The sequence below is a fragment of the Camelus bactrianus genome, chromosome 27 (assembly GCF_048773025.1).
Source record: "Camelus bactrianus isolate YW-2024 breed Bactrian camel chromosome 27, ASM4877302v1, whole genome shotgun sequence".
Taxonomy (NCBI): Eukaryota; Metazoa; Chordata; class Mammalia; order Artiodactyla; family Camelidae; genus Camelus; species Camelus bactrianus.
In genome coordinates this window covers 17,280,618-17,295,406 of record NC_133565.1, presented here as the reverse complement: position 1 = coordinate 17,295,406, position 14,789 = coordinate 17,280,618, and the positions used below count along the sequence as shown (strand labels likewise).

Below are 14,789 nucleotides of genomic sequence, written 5' to 3'. Positions count from 1 at the left end.
TTTCTCTGATAATTAGCAATACTGAGCATTTTTTCATGTATCTATTGGCTACTTGTATATCATCATTGGAGAATTCCTTGTCTTCTGCCCATTTTTGGACTGGGTTGTTTTATTTTGTTGTTATTAAGCTGTATGAACTGTTTGTATATTCTGGAGATTAAGCCCTTGTCAGTAACATTGTTTGCAAATATTTTTTCCCAATCCATAGGTTGTCTTTTTGTTTTGTTTATGGTTTCCTTTGCTGTGCAAAAGCTTATAAGTTTAATGAAGTCCCATTTGTTTATTTTTGCTTTTATTTCTATTGCCTGGGTAGACAGCCCTAGGAGAACATTACTAAGATTTATGTCAGAGAATGTTTTGCTTATGTTTTCTTCTAGGAGGTTTACAGTGCCTTGTCTTATGTTTAAGTCTTTAAGCCATTTTGAGTTGATTTTTGTGTATGGTGTGAGGGAGTGTTCCAACTTCACTGATTTACATCCTGCTGTCCAGTTATCCCAGCACTGCTTGCTGAAGACACTGTCTTTTCTCCATCGTATATTCTTGCCTCCTTTGTTGAAGATTAATTGACCGTATGTGTGTGGGTTTATTTCTGGGCTCTCTATTCTGTTCCATTGGTCCATATGTCTGTTTTGATGCCAGTACCACAATGTAAAACAATCATTTTTTAAAAGTCAGTGCGATGTCTCCACAGTTCAGGTCAGGGAAAGCTGGCTGTCAGCTGCCACCTTGAGTAGATGGGTTGCGGCAGCAGGGAGCTGCCCTGAGAAGGACTTTGAGGACACCGTCCAACTCAGCATGGGGAGCACCATGACGGATCAGCGACATCCAGGTGGAGGACGAGGCATAGGTGGGTGTGCTTACCATCCCTCCTCACCTGTCCAGCACAGAGGATGGGGGAGGCAGCAAGGTGGCTCAGGACCCTCCAGAGGTCACAATTCTGAAGCACACGGTGCTCATCCCACCTACATGCTGAGTAGCGATTATGTGCTGAGCAAATAACAAATCCACTGGAGGAACTAAATTCAGACTCTGGCTTGAGACACTTCCCACTCGGAGTTGGAGACAGGACCTGGGACATGAAGCATGTCCCGGCCAGGGAGGCCTCGGGGCTGCGCTCTGCAGACCACTGGCAGCCACGTGCTTCAGAGGAGAGGGATGTGACCTGATTGCTGTTTTAAAATCATAATATTCACCCCAACCACACGGCCATGCCTGTGAGCAGCATGGGGGTTCCAGAGCCCCCGTTCTAACCACTGCACTCCCCAAGTGAAGAATGGACAGGGAGACCAGGGGACTGAGCCAGGCCTAGGCCCCACAAAGGCCGGCAAGTAGGGCAGACAAAGATGAGACAAGTGAGGTGGAGGGGACAAGCCAAGACAGTGATGAGAAAGGAAAGGCCAGCATGGAAAGACCATAACAGGGTGGACCTTCTTTTGCACTTTGGGTTGGGGGGGAGCTGTCACTTACTCAGCAAACACTGATGAATGTCAGGCACTGGACTTGGCACCGAGGGTCCAGGACAGAAGACACTGCCCAGCAGGATCAAGCAGGCCACCAGGCCACCACCATCCACACCATGACCAGTGCCCAAGATGTAAGCAGCATCAGAAACCCACTCAGGGGCTGTGTCTTCATCCACACATGCTCCCATGACAAAATACCCTTGTCCAGGGGTGGGTTAGAACAACACAAACTTATTTCTCACACTTCTGGAGGCTGGAAGTCTGAGACCAGGGTGTCAGCACGGTTGGGTGCTGATGAGAGCCCTTCTGGGTGTCAGATGGCCAACTTCTCACTGCATCCTTATGTGGCAGAAGGGGCACGTGAGCCCTCTGGGGTCTCTCTGATAAGGGCACTAATCATATGGTGAGGACTCCACCCTCACAACCTAAGCATCTCTCAAATGCCCCACAGCCCAGCCCCATCACATGGGCTTAGGATCTCAACACGTATCTTTGGCAGGGGACACAGACATTCAGACCATGGCAGGCCGGCTGGGAGGCCTGGGGAAGAGGTCCAAGAATAGGCCTGAAGCAGACTGGGCTCCAGTGTTGGGGGTCTGGGGACTAGGCTGAGGTTTTGGCTTCGTAATGTATCTCTTGAGGAGTATGGTCACTGTGAGGCGTGATCAGAGTGGTGTTTTAGGAAGAGAACAGTTGGGTTATACCCAGGTGGGAAGAATGAGTCCTTCTGAAATTTAAAAAAAAAAAAAAAAAAAAAAAGGTTATTTGAGAAGGATCACACTGAGTGTGGAGAACAGATTCAGGTGGGGGTGAGGCCGGAGGCAGGGAGGACAATGGGAGGCCGTGGTGATCCAGCTAAGAAGCGAGGAGGGGCTGAGTGCAGCAATCATGCTGGCCAGGAGAGAGATTCTCAGGGGTAGAAAAGACCACCTGGGAATCGAACTGGTCCTAAGGCAGAAGAGAGAGGGGTGGCAGGCGGCAGCCAGCTCGCAATCTTGAGCAGAAGGACGCAGGTGACTTCACAGGAGGAAGTGAAGACAAGGAGGAGTGGTGAGGGTTTCAGTTTTGAAATGCCTTTTAGATACAGCAAGGTTGGGGTGGCCAACAGGCAGCTAGACACACAGCCTGGACCTGAGCAGAGACAGAGAAGGTCCGTGCCCCCCACCATCATGGGATCCAAGGAAGAAGGGGTCCACACACACACCCCCACTTCCCCACACTAACTACAAGTTGTTCACGTACTGGCCCGTGGCTTAAACTTCTTCTATCACAGCTGAAAGGGCTTCAAGTCCCCTGCTGCCCCCCACCCCGCCATCCATGGCCCCCAATCGCTCCCCTGCAGTCTAAGCCACCACTGCCCCATTACAAATCTAAGAAATATGTAGTTTCCCCCCAAAAAAGAGCACAGTTAAACCAAAGTGACAGGCCATCTTCCCAAAAGCAAAATACACGTAGGGAAAAAAAAATGCTGAAAAGTTCTGGCAGAGGACAGCACATAAACACATTCCAAGGCATTGCATGACTTTTATGCAACATTGACTGAGCCAGTCAATAATTTAAGGGGAGGGGAAAAAATACGTGCGTTGACATAGCAACTGTCACATCGCATTACTCGGGCTACCTTTTCCATACAGATGTCTTCCTTAAAGAAAAGCATTTCCCCAGATGCCCGGTGAACCTGGGCGCCTCCTTGCCACGGAGAAAGAAACATCTGGTTTGCAGTATCTTTGCGTCAGCCTCCCTGTGGTTCCCAGGCCTTTCTTGCCTCCAGCAATTTTGTTTTCATGAGTCGAGATTTTCAATCAAGGAAGATGCGATGAGATGGGGTGCCTGGGTCCTGCGGGACAGCTGGACACCAAGGTGTTGGAGGCAGGAAGAAACCCACAGCACACACAGGCTGCACTGAGGCAAGCAAGAGTTCCTCAGGGCTGGGGGAAGCAGAGAAGGGTGCAGACAGCCCACGCTGCAGTGGTAAAAACCTCAGATGCCTCAAAGAAATGCTCCCCGCCCCCAGATAATGGCTCCATCCTTGACACTCGGAATATTTTCCTTGGAACTTCTCTGTTTTCCAAATACCATTCATCCCTTGGTAAGAATGACATGTCTTTGTTCGTGGGATGCTGTTTTCCCCTACATTTAAATCCGGCTCACAGTAAGTGCCATAAATTAACAGGGAATAATGAAGGAAATCCCAAACAATAGCCAACATGTGTTCCCAAAACACAGCACTGTCACTGTGACTAGTTCTTCAATCTGCATCCATCATGGCCCAGGGAAAACAGAACTCTCTCCGTTTCTGGCACAAAGCTCCCTTAGCTTATGTGAACTCGGGTCCTCCTCAACCTGGGAGCCACCTGACCCTGGCCCAGCCTGCAGGGCCACACAGGCACCTTTGCCGCCAGGAGGAGCAGGTATCTACATCGAGGCTGAGTTTCTGGCCAAAACTCTTTTCCCTCAGACTGTCAAATCCACTTAAGTGGAGCTCCCCCAGTGAATGGTGGGAGAATGGGACCCATTTTGGGCTGACATCTACCTCTGTATTATCCCAAAAGCAAGCACAGACTTGAGCATAAAGATTCAACATCCACCGGACAACAGAGGCTGCATCAAAGGGGGCCTGCTAAGCAGGTAGTCCCTGAACATTCAGTGTTCTTGAGTCTCTGGGGGTCGTTAAACTTGGAAGCCAGAAAAACTGCAGTGACTTCTCTGCATGATGAAACTCAGACTTCACCAGGTCAGCAAGCCTCTCCTCCACTCCCACCACGTTAGCTTGGTTTTCACCGGAGACACGCTTCACAGTGGAGGAAGCGCTTCACTGACTCAGTCTGATGGGCTCCTCCTGCTAAATAGAGCTGGGTTGAGCCCAATTCGTCCCACCAGCTGGGAGGCCAGACCTCTCCCTTCACAGCACGCACGGGACCAGGAGCGGCCCTAGCTGAGTCCCTTCCTGGAGGTCACAGATTCACAGCACCTCCCCACCCTCATTGTCTGGCCTTCTACCCCGACCCCTCCCCAAAATCTAGGCAGCCTTCTCAGGGGTGAGGAATGTCCCCGGAAGGGCCTCTCAGCTCTGCAGAAGTTCTCTGGGCAGCTCAGAGGCACACCTCACTTCCCCCCGCCCACCCCTCCTGACCCCCTCCCACCTGCCCCACACGCAGCCCAGAGAGGGCCTGGCCCCGAGCCCGCCGTGTCGCAATCCCCACCAGCCCACGACAGCCACCAGGAAGGCGGCTCCACAGCGGCTCCGGTTTCATCTGAATGTTTGCCTTGGCTCTCGCTGTCACTGCAGGCCTAGACCGGGCACGCTTTTCCAGGAAAAAATCATCATTTTTCGATTCCCTGCTTGTTTTTCTCAGGGTGCACATGACATGCAATCACCAAAAACCGTAAATAAATTAGCAGCAATTTGAAGGAAGAGTGTTATGCTTGGTCACAAAATGTCCTGGAAGCGAGCTGAGGGGAAAGATGTTCTAATCAGGGAAATCAACATGCGGTAACAAACACAAACAACCTGCCCTCCACCCGCCTTCTCCGGAAGGACCCCCGCATTCCGTTTCTCAGCCTCGCTGCCTCCCCTGCATAGGGAATTAACTGCACACACCCTCCAGGAAGAGTCTGCAAAGTGAAGGCCCCACCTGGACCCCTCCTCCAGTCTGAGGCCCGCAGACCCCGCGGACATGAGCTTAGGCTGCCCTCGCCCCAAGCATTTCCTTCCAGATCACCCAGCACTGTTGGCACCACCACCAAGCCCAGCCGGAACTCAAGTCCCTCCCAGGCCTCCCTCCCCCACACCTCCCATCCATCCCAAATCCTGTCATTTCCATTAATTCACCAGCCCACGTCCTCCCCACCAAACAAGCCCTCCGCTTCTCTCCCCTGGGCACGCGCAGCCTCCCCGGGATGCTGCACCTGCCCTCCCTTCTCTCCATCCTCCCTTCCGATCATGAGCAAAGCATTCTGCAAAGGGTTGAAGATCCAAAGGCAAGTCCCCTCTTCCAGTCCCCCCCCACCTCGTCAGCCTCCATAGCACCACCAGGCATCCTGCCAACTCCCCTCAGCACGGACGCCCCACCAGCCAAGGGCCTGGAGCATAATGAGGAGACTCTGTGCGAGGAAGCTTCCAGACGTTAACAGGAGAGGCCGGTGAGGCTCATGGCCAGCGTCTGCAAGACAGGGCGCTGCCCAGGATAGGGGGCCTGTCTTCCGCGATCTATGTGCCTCTCCAGGTGCTGCTTCAGGTCCAGAGCTGCCAGCCCTGCAGGTAGAGGGGCAGCTGTGTGGCCACCAGTGAGCCTGGACGGCAGGCCAGGGGGCCAGAGGTCCTACAGAGCAGGCACCAGAGAACTTCTCAGGCCCCCTACCCTCTATGTTGGCCAGACTGGACTTCCCTGCCAAGAACTCAGTGCTCCTTCCCATACCCAGCAACACCCAAGAGTCCCTTTATTCTGGAAACTTCCATAGCACTTGGCAATACATCCCTTTCATCTGACTCAATTATAAATTGCCATTTTTAATCAGCCTCTGCATATTCTTCGCCCTGCCCTTTGATCATCTGACTACTGGGTTTTCTAAAGAGAAAAAAAAAAGTCGAACATTGCCAGAAAGAGAGCTGAAAAAAATCTGACAAATTTAGTAACAAGGAAAACAGGAAGAGATCGTCTAGAAAAACCGTACATGTGGTCTAGGATTGCCGAGAGGGCTTCCTTCAGAAAGGGTCAGATGTTAAAAGGATAAATGTGAAGGATGGAAGAGGTGCCCCAAAACCACAGTCCACAGACCCAGCACAATCCAAGAAGATGGAAGTCAGAAGAAAGTTCAGGTAGGCTGGGAAGACGTTCGAGGAAACAGGTGAGCTGCCTGGGTAGGCTGTCTGGTCTGGGGCAGGGGGAGAGCTCAAGGGAGAAACACACCTTAGCCAGATGCTCTGATGGTCACAGAGGCCCCTCTTCGCTGGGAAGGCAGAGGGCCTCCAAACTAGGAGGGAGGCTGGTAGCTGGAAACAGCGGACAGACAGGCAAAGGAGCGTGTTAGCTACTGTTGAGAAGCCCAAGCCTCTAGACCCAGAGAACGTACATCTCAGGGGCCAGGGAGTCCTGCGAATGCGATCCTGAGGTTGTCACCCTGAGTCTCTGAGAGCATGGGGTGCTGGGAGGGGGCCGGAAAGCCACATAAGCCAGTGCTCTCCCAGTGTGGGAGGGGAAGGTACAGGTCTTGAAACTAACGCCTGGCTCCCTGAACATCCCCTCCTAACGATGGTATAAAGTGAATTATGAAAGATAGCCTATAAAACCCTAGAAAAGAGACACTGGCCCTAAAATCAGCATGAGTTCACCGAGACCACAGAAGGTAAACTGGCTTCAGTCCCTTTTCTGAGGAGTGTTCTAGGCTAGTGTTAGGAAAATAATTAAACATGTCACCTTAATTTTAGCGGCTGGATTCCACTCCATTCTTAACCTCAGGAATGCATTTCATGAAGTCTCTTGACTTGCATTTTATGAGTCCCTTGAAATCTCCAGAAATGTACACTAAGTAATGGGTTCGGTGTGTGTGTTGTGGTATAATGATTGCATGCATTTTTTAAAAGCATTTTTTAAATATTTGGATTAAAAATAAAGAATGCACACCTTCAGAACCTCAAATGATATTAACTACACGGCCAGAAGGAAGAGTGAATAGAACTGGATAAAAGGACTTACTCTTCAAACGAGCCAAGTTTTCTTAGATTTAACACCAAAACCACAAGCAACAAAACAGAAAGAAAATATAGATAAACTGAATGTGATAGAAATTTTAAACTTTTGTGTTTCTAAGGACACCATCGAGAAAGTAAAAAGATAACCCACAGAATAGGAGAAAGTTTTTGTAATTCATATATCCAACAAGAAACTTGTATCTAGAATGCACAAAGAATTCTTCCAACTCAAGAAGACAAATAACCCAATGGGCAAAGGATCTCAATACAAAATTCTCCAAAGAAGATGTTAAAGTGGCCAATAAACACTTGAAAAGATGTTCAACATCCTTAGTCATCGGGAAATGAAAATCAAAACCACAGTGACCCCTTGACATTGGTCTTGGTGATGATTTTTTGGACTTAACACCAAAAATAAAGGCAACAAAAGCAAAAATAAACAAATGGGACTACATCAAACTAAAACATAGTTTGGAAACTGTCCAGCAAAATGAAAAGGCAATGTACTGAATAGGAAAAAATATTTACAAATCATTTATTTGATAAAAGGTTAATTCCCAAAATATATGAAGAATTCATACAACTCAATAGCAAAAAAAAAAAAAAAAAAACAACCAATGTGGTTAAAAAATGGGCAGAGAATCTGTGTGATACTGTGATTTATAATTTAAAAATATATATATACACACACACATTAGGTCTTCATCTCATTTCTGGCACAGGGCTCCTAAAACCCTTGGAATTTCTTAAGTGATGAGAACAAGGAAGGCGTCTCTTGTTATGTTAATGAGGTGACTTTTGAACCCACCTACAGATGGGGGCTGGTTGCCAGGAAAACCAACCAAGTGATAGAAGGGTTGGAATTTTCAGTCCACACCCCGACCTCTGGGAAGGGGAGAGTGCCTAGAGGTAGAATCAACTGCCAATGGTCAATGATTTAATCAATCATGCCTATGTAATGAAGCCTCTACAAAAACCCAGAAGGGGAGGGTTCAGAGAGCTTCCGGGTTGGAGACCACATGGAGGTGTTGGGAGAGTGGCACACGTGGAGAAGGCATAGAAGTTCCATGCCCTTCCCCTTAACGTTGCCCTCGGCATCTCTCCCATCTGGCTGTTCCTGAGTTACATCCTTTTATAACAAACCAGTAATCTAGTAGGTAAAATATTTCTCTGAGTTCTGCCAGCCATTCTAGCAAATTAACCCAACCCGAGGAGAGAGTCATGGGAACCTCTGCTTTATAGCCAGTGGGTCATTAGTACATGTAGCAGCCCAGGCTTGAAGGGGAGGCAGGGGGGTCTTGTAGGACTGAACCCTTAACTGTGGAATCTTGTAAGCAGACAGGGCAGGGGGTTCCCAGAGAAAGAGAACCAGGCATGATATAAGAGAAGCCATTTTTGACCTAAGCCATTTTGCAGTCTAAGCCTGGCTACAATGCTTGCCCTTGAACAGGTCTCAGTAATTAATGATCCTGAGGGTACAGAAGAACTCAGAAACAAAGGACTATTATCAGGCAAGAGAAGTAACAACAGCAAAGATAATATATCAGCTCTAAAGACTGACTCCTAGCTCTGTTTCAGTGGTACAGATAAGCCTGAAAGGAGAATGATGTTGACCGTTCCTGATTCTGGTGACTTCAGTCAACTAAAACCTGGACTCTTTCGACTGCCCAAGCCTCTTCATGAATATGCACGTACCCTCATCTTAAAACCTCCCCAATTTTGCTGTTAGGAGAGATGCTGCTATCCTCGGTGGTCTCCTTACTTGCTGCAAGTAATAATAAATCTTTCCTTCTCCCGATCCTTGGCTTGGTTGTGTCTTTTGGCTCAACACTCTCCAAGAGGCGAACCCAGTTTTCAGGTAATGATCTGATGGTATCTCCAGTCAGTGTCAGAATTGAGTTGAATGGTAGAACATTCAGCTGGTGTCTGGAGAATTACTTGGTGCTGTGAGAAAACACTCCCTTCCACACACTGAAAGTTGAATCTCAGAACACATTTACTCTGAATATTTTTCCAAAGAAGACATACAGATGGCCAACAGGTACATGAAGAAGTGGTGAACATCACTCATCATCAGGGAAACAGAAGCCAAAATCACAATGAAATATCACTTCGCATCTGTTAGAATGGCTATTATCAAAAAGCAAGAAATAACAAGAGTTGGCAAGGATGTGGAGAAAAGGGAGCCCTTGTGCACCATTGGTGGGAATGTAAATTGGTGCAGCCACTACGGAAAACAGTATGGAAGTTCCTCAAAAATGTTTAAATAGAACTACCCCATGATTCAGCAATCTCACTTCTGGGTACTTCTCGGAAGAAAACAAAAATAGTAACTTGGAAAGATACACGCATATATATCCACACAAAAACCTGTATGTGATTTTTCAAAGCAGCATTATTCATAAGAGCCAAAAGGTGGCAACAACCCAAATAGCTATCAATCAATAAATGGATGAACAAAACGTGGTAAATCTATGCAATGGAACAGTATTCAGCCATAAAAATAAATGAAGTACTGAAAGATGTCATGAAATGGACAGTCCGTGAAGGCATCAAGTGAGGTAAGGAGCCAGACACCAAAGTCCACATACCGCACAATTCCATGCACCAGAAATGTCCAGAATAGGCAAATCCACAGAAACAGAATAGATTGCCTAAGGCTAAGGAGGATGGGGAAGAGGCGGGTAGAAGGACGTGACAGATAAGGGGGTCGGGGTTGGTTTCTTTTGGGGTAATGAGACTTACGTGGGGCAACACTGAAGTGTACGCTTTAAATGGGTAATTGTATGATATGTGAATTATATCTCAATAAATCTGTTTACTTATAAATACGTAATGGGAATTAAAAAAGGATTCAAAACATCAACTACATACATTTTGGGGGATCGAGCCATGATAAGTGTGTGTTAAAAGCCCAGGGGCCGGGCGTGCGTGGTAATGAGCTCACCGTCAGCTGGAGGTGAGTCATCCTTGGGTTGGTTCTACAGAGATGCTGAGGTCAACTGAGGCTAGCTTTGTGGAGACAGGGCGCCCAAGGAGAGCGAGGAATGCTCCCACCAGCCACCGCTCTCCTCTCACAGTTCTCTAGCGTGCATCTCTCAGATGGCCCCTGGGGGTCTTGTTAAAGGACACACCCTGGCTCAGCAGGGCTGAGTGGGGCACACGCTCCTGCCTTCCTAACAAGCTCCCCGGTGACACCTTGCTGCTGGGCCGTGGGCCACACCGCCGAGTAGGAAGACACCAAACTGCGGCTCAGAGGCGCCACATAACTTAACCCAGGCCACCCACTCATAAGGGGCAGAAGGTCTGAACTCAGGTCTAACTGACTCCAAAACTCAACTTCTTTCCACCCTGGCACCCACTCCATGGGTTCTGGATGCCATGTTCCAGGAGAAGCCAGACTTGAAAGAAGATTCCAGGGTGGGATGGGCTCTGGAGCCCACATCAAAGGAGGACCCACGGGAGAATGAGAAACATGTGGGCGATCTTAAAAGGGACTCAGGAGACAGGGCAGCTGGCCTCCAGCCTGGGAAACTCTGCCCCGGGGAACAGTCATGCCCACCTACCTGGATGGCCCCCGGGGTGGGCACTGGGCCAATGAGGAGACATATGGGCATACTGGCTTGGGCTCCTTAAGAAGAATGTTCTAATAGTCAGAGCTGTCCCAGAATAGAACAGGTTATCCCAGGAGTAGGGACCCAGACACCACCCTCAAGGCATCATTTGCTATGATAATAAAGAGAAATCTTACAATGACAAATCTTTAAATTCTAGCTAAGGGTGCTCAGCTGGGAGACTTGTTTTTTTTTTTTTATTTTTTAAGCAGATTAACAAGTGTTAGGTAAGCGTTAAAGGCATATTAGTCAGAAACGGAAACTTTCACCTTGATATATTTCAGATTGAAATAAAATTCAAAAGACCATCCTTCCTCTCCTTCTAAAGTTCAGCTGCACCACTTGAAATCATCTCGGAAAGCGCTGGGCCTAATGATCTGAACACCCTTTCAACCGTGAGCCTCTGGACCCCTGCTTCCCTTCTCCAAAGCAAAATAGCCCTAGTTTTCTCAAGCCCTGTTCAAAAGGTTTCAAGCCCTCTCATCCCCTGGTTGCTCTCCACGGATAAGCACCAGTTTGTTTCAGCTGTGGCCTGAGCAGCACCAGAGAGAACGGAGCTGTAATTGAGCTGGAACATGATCCTTCCATTAACACAGCCCCAGGTCAGGTCCGCGATCCAGCCGCCCATGTCAATGCCCTTGCTCACCGTGCTTCCAAGGATGAGAATTGCCACCTGGGTCTTTCTATCCAGGTGGTGGAGAGGCACAGCCTGCCTGGCCCATCTTTGATCTTCGGCTGCTTTGGGTGGACTGCATGACATTGAGCCAATGTTTTGGATTAGTAGAAAGAATAATGGTTTTACAATTAGGGTGGCTCACAATCAGACTAGACTGCCCTGGTGTGATGTTGGCTTCCTCTCCATGAGGTATGCAAGCAGAATCTGTCAGGGAGGTGATTCGGCTGCCAAAGTTTGGCCAGCGACTCACAAGAAATTTAAAATCCTGTTCTATAACACAACACTCAGAGACAGAGCAGAGCCCATGACGGAAGGAGACTGCACATGCCATGCCCACGCTCTGCCCTGGATGGTGCAAAGCATCAGGTTTTTCTACCACAAATCATTTCTTTCTCGCAACTATCCTGTGAAGTAGCTAAGATGTCCCCACTTTGCAGATGACCAAACTGAGGTTCAGAGAGGCCAAATAACTTATCTGCGTCACCCAGTCAGTTGGCAGAGCCAAGAGGCTGTCTGTTGAATCCGATGCCAAGGTCCAGGTTCATCTTGCTCTACTCTGCAAGTCCCAGGAAGAAATGAGAACAGCAAAAGGCCATCAGCTGTTGGGAACCTGGAATGCTAGGAGTTTTGATTTAATACAGGAGATAAGACAACTTTCTTGATGAGAGATATTTTTAATCTTTGTAAATACTTGAGATCAGTTAATAATTTTAAAATAAAAGGAATAGCAAAACAAGGGGAAATAAATGAAAGATAAGGCCCTTGGGAGGTACAGAGGCAACTAAGGAACTTGGTAGCCTTTGGCTATGTCTCCTCGGTGACATAAACCAGCCTCTGATTCGAGAAACAGTCCAGAATGAGTCCACAGGGAGCAGCCAGACCGAGGGCACATGCTTCTCAAGCCACCTTCACGAAAAGCCCGTCTGGTTTCTTCCAAGGGAAAGCTGGAAAGCTGCATTCCAGGCACACCTTGTTGTACGCACTTCACTTCACTGGGCTTCACTGTTTGTTTGTTTTAACAAATTGAAGGTTTGCGGCAACCCTTTGTCGGCATCATTTTTTCCAATAGCATTTGCTCACTTTGTCTCCGTGTCACATTTTGGTAATTCTCACAACGTTCCAAACTCTTTCATTACTATTATATTCATTATGCTGATCTGTGACCAGGGATCCTTAATGTCACTATCACAAAAAGATGACAGGGAGGGGAGGGTAGAGCTCAGTGGTAGAGTGTGTGCCTAGCATGCATGCCCGAGGTCCCGGATTCCATTCCCAGTACTGCCATTAAAAGCAAATACTTAAATAAACCTAAATTACCTCCCCACTCCAAAAAAAAAAAAATTACAATTCACTGACGGCTCAGATGATGGTCAGCATTTTTTTAGCAATAAAGTATTTTTAACTAAGACGTGTACTTTTTTTAGACATAATGCTATTGCACACTTGATGGACTACACAGTATAGTGTTAACATAACTTTTCTACGCATTGGGAAACCAAAACATCTGTGTGACTCGCTTTATTGCGACATTCACCTTATGGCGGTGCGGTGGTCTGGAACCTTCGCAGCATCTCCGAGGTCTGCCTGCACAGACATCCTCAGAGCAGTCTGCCGGGAATGTTAACTGCTTGCCGCCAGGGAATTCACAACTCCAGGATGATTTTCATTTGCTCACAGGGCTATCAGAAGTTACTGTGATGGATTCAACCAGCTTATCAATAATTAACTCATACAGGGGCTTATCAAACACCTCTGATCTCTGTAGCATTCATCTAACCACACATACACGCAAACACACAGGCCTTCACAAATATAACTGCTCGAGGAAAATAACAAAGGAATCAGGGACAGCCTTCTCCATGGTCACAGCTAAGCACGCGGGTGAAGTGGCGTGCATGTCAAAGCTGTGAAGAGACCCGACGGTACCATCGGCTGCTTCGGAGTCCACGTTTCAAGCCACAAGAGATGCCTATTTACGCATCACGCATGCTTCAAAATACCAGATTAAAGAGTACGAGGTGTGGATAACACCTGAGGGCTTTTTGGAACTCATGCAAAATTACAGCAACCATCCTGGAGCCCCAGCAGCAGGAAAACATTTGGAAACTTTATTTAAAGAGCTATTAAATATAAAGAAAGGTCCAGAATGAGATTTCTTGGAGCTTATGAATATTTATTATAACACATTCTTGAAAACAACCAAAAAATTAAGTACAATAGAAATAGGAAACAGATTTATAAGAGTCAGTCGTATGTTTACAGTATGCAAATTACAGTTAAAGACCTATAACCAGAATATTGTTAAATGCCAAAAAAAAGGCACAGTGGAGGGCTGCTGATATTTGGACATTTTCTTAAAACTGGCAAATGGTATTTTCAGAGTCTTTTGACAATCTGTTCACCGAGGAGTGCCTGTGGGCACATCTTGTTATTTTCACCAACCTGGTGGCAGAGACGCAAATTCAAAGCAATGTCGAAGTCCTGGGGGTTATCACAGCCCCTTTGTTCACGGTGACCAGGGCTTGGCTGGACAGGAACAGGAGATGTCCTGAACCTTGACCAGAAAGCTCTCACACACAGCCCAGCCTCCCTCAGCCTTGGAGCGACGAGGAGGCTTCGCTAACATGCCCCAGACTCCCAGACAGCTCGCTAAGCACACTCATGTCTCGGGATTAGCAACAAAAGAAGCTCTGATGACAGTCTACGTGCTAAATAACGTTCCCTGGTCAACGATGTCACCCTGGGCTTTGTGACACCCATCGAGCAGGGCATCCCCTGACTACAAACCCCAGATGGACACGCAGGGTGAAAAGCAAAGCCCATCTCCGGGGGGTGGTGGCTGGAGAGAGGAAGGAGGCATGTCTGCAAGTTATCTTATAAACCCAAACCTTTCACCAGACACTACACCACTTAAAGAAGCCTAACTCATTAAGGATTGGTTTTTCTTTTTTAAACTTCTTATTAGGAAAGCAATAGATAGGAATTGCAGGAAATCTGTAAAACACAGAAAAGTCTAAGAAAGGAAAGCATTTCTAGATAGGACTGAATTTAAATTGGGACTCCCTTGAGGTCAGAGGCGAGGAGCTTTGCTTACAGCTCACTGGTGGCCTGGGCTCCAGGGGGACTGACGGGTGGGAGCCCTTCACCCACCTCACACACTCCCCGCCAACAGCCCCGGACCCCTGCCTCGTATGCAGCTGAGCATGGCCGTCCACATGTGCTCAGAGCACTCACTCCAAGAAGCTGAAATTGGTCACAGTGCAGAGGAAGAATAAGTGAGTTACAGGTTACAGCAACCTCACCGCCAGAAAGGAAACCGCCCTGGATAGCTGCGTGGCCCTGGG

General features: G+C 47.9%; 1 protein-coding gene across 2 annotated transcripts in view; it reads right to left on the bottom strand.

Moving 5' to 3' along the window:
* LOC105075196 (protein FAM169B) overlaps positions 1–14,789 on the bottom strand; it is a 67,208-nt gene that overhangs the window by 32,365 nt on the left and 20,054 nt on the right. The window lies entirely within an intron of this gene.